The 2,537-nt window shown below is 44.7% G+C and overlaps 1 pseudogene; it reads right to left on the bottom strand.

The window, feature by feature from the left end:
• Positions 1-1,189: 1,189 nt before the first annotated feature.
• Positions 1,190-1,711, bottom strand: LOC121491990 (annotated as a pseudogene).
• Positions 1,712-2,537: the final 826 nt, after the last annotated feature.

A 2,537-nucleotide genomic window follows, 5' to 3' on the forward strand; every position in this document is an offset into this window, starting at 1 on the left:
AGGTCTTGTCCACAGGAAAGGATTCCAGGCTTGAGTTCAAAGTATAATGCACTCTTTTAGATGCATCTTTATGGAAGACAAAGATGAAGATGGAGGAGGAGAAGGAGGAGGAGGAGAAGGAGAAGAGAAGAAGAAGAAGAAGAAGAAGAAGAAGAAGAAGAAGAAGAAGAAGAAGAAGAAGAAGAAGAAGAAGAAGAAGAAGAAGAAGAAGAAGAAGAAGAAGAAGAAGAAAGAAGAAAGAAGAAGGAGAAAGAAGGAGAAGGAGAAGAAAGAGGAGGAGGGGGGAGAAAGGAGAAGGAGAGAAGAGGAGAGGAGAGGAGAGGAGAGGAGAGGAGAGGAGAGGAGAGGAGAGGAGAGGAGAGGAGAGGAGAGGAGAGGAGAAGGAGAAGGAAGAAAAGAAAACCAAGACCAATTTTGAGAAGCAATACAATATATTGTAAAGACCGTTGGATGGTCTAGAAGACCCGGGTGTGAGCCCAGCTCCATGACCACCTGTAAAATTAAGGTGATGCTTGTTGTGCTCCTAGAGGAAACAGGAGCCAAGTGAAACTTCTTTGCAGCTGGGAAGTGCTGTGAGCTACCAACTATCCTCGTCACTAGGTCTTTCTCTGATACTGGGCTGGGCTCAGCGCATGTTGCTTCTTTTGTTTTACTGACAACAAAACCATCTTATCGTGCAGAAATTCATGGGAGGCTGTGACATGGTGAAGGAAGGTTCAGGGTCAGAAGATCTCTGTTTTCATTCTCACTTGACCAGTGAGTGGTTTCCAAATACATCGAAGACTGCATTGCTCCATTCCTAAAATTTCTCCTCATTGGACAGGTTGGCAAGACTTCTGTGGTCTGGTTGGTGTCTTCCCGCCCGTCAAAAGTAGCCCCTTCACCTGCCCTCCATAGCCCCTCCACCTAAACACCCATGTGTGCCCAACCCAGCATCTTCCTGCGCCTAGCTTATGTCATCACCCCAGCTCATGCTTCCTTCCTGTGTCGCCATTCCACCCAGGACCCAAGTCACAGCCTGGCCTCTACTTTCTGTCTTTCCCCACTTGGAGTGAATTGCTCTTTTCTTCACACTTTACTTACTATATATCTTTCTTCCAGTTGATTGTTCACATATTTGTGTTTGCTACTATACCGGAAGCCACTTTTAAAAATATATATATATATTTGCATTTATTCTATGCAGAATTTACTCCCAGGCCATAAGTTTTTGTTTCTTCAATTTCTTCTGGGTTATCTTTTTCTTTCGTGCAACCTCCTCTTCTGGCTTAGGAACGATCTGCTCTTTTTCAGTAAGAATCATCTTGATGTGGCAGGGAGAGCTCATGTATGGATTATTCCAGCCATGAGCCCTGTAAGTTCTACGTCGCATCTTGGGAGCTTTGTTCACCTGGATGTGCTCAACAATCTGAGAATCTACATCTAGACCCTTACGTTCAGCATTGCTCTGTGCATTTTTAAGCATGTGCAGTAAAAATTCAGCACTCTCCTTGGGCCACCTACCCTATGTCCAGCCCCACTGTTTGGCCTGCGCACACCTACCAACTCCACCATTGTAGCGATAGAATGACACACACTGCTTCTGCAAAGTGACATCTTTCAGATACTTGGTGGCTTATTGGATATGCATACCCTTGATGGCCTGGGGAGTATCACGCGTGCTCTTAAAGTGAACATGAAGATTTGAACCTCTCGATTTGCATGATTCTGTAGGGTTTCAACTGGGTCCAGCAACTAGTGAACCATTTTTGGAGGTCACCTCAGGCTGCGTGGGGGCTGGAAGCCACTTGAGGACGAGACTGAAGCATGTTTGTCAGGGCCATCCATCCTGTCACCAGTTGTACCCCAACCATTAGTGTCTGTGGGGGCACTGAACACAGGAATGGCTCTGCCCTCCAGTTATCACTGGCCTCGGCTTGACCGCCTGTGAGACGAGGCTCCTGGGGAAGAAGACCCCCAAAGACCCATTCCAGCCCTGATGCCTAAAGTTTCATGATCTCATCTTTTCCCAGACTCTCCGTTCTTCCCATCCTAATCCATGTCCATGCATTTTGAGAAAGCACATGGTGAATAATGATCACACATACAAAACTGGAATTGAAATAGTGATTTGCTAGACAAACACACACAAAATCTGGACACAAGTGTGAAGTGTGAATCCTTGTCTGAGCATCTGGCTTCAATTACCAGGGTCAGGACAGATTTAATTCTATAGTCACATGTTTCAAAATTATTTTTAATATATATTTATTCACAAGCTCAAACTCTGTGCTCATAAGAATGATGGACTAGCAAGGGGAAAAAAAATGTTTGCCCGTGGGTCATGAGATTTACACATGGCTTTATATATATATAAAGTTTAAATCACTACCTAAAAATGTTGCTTTTCCCCTTCTCCTTGATGAGAAAACTGCAAAACTGGCTGGAATCCTATAGCAGAGAGGAGAACGCATCCTATCTTGTATTTTCCTCATGCCATCTAATGAGCGTGGCAGTGCTGTGGGCTGCACTGAGTATTACTTTGCAGGTTCTTGTTA

This window comes from Vulpes lagopus, chromosome 5 (genome assembly GCF_018345385.1).
Source record: "Vulpes lagopus strain Blue_001 chromosome 5, ASM1834538v1, whole genome shotgun sequence".
NCBI lineage: Eukaryota > Metazoa > Chordata > Mammalia > Carnivora > Canidae > Vulpes > Vulpes lagopus.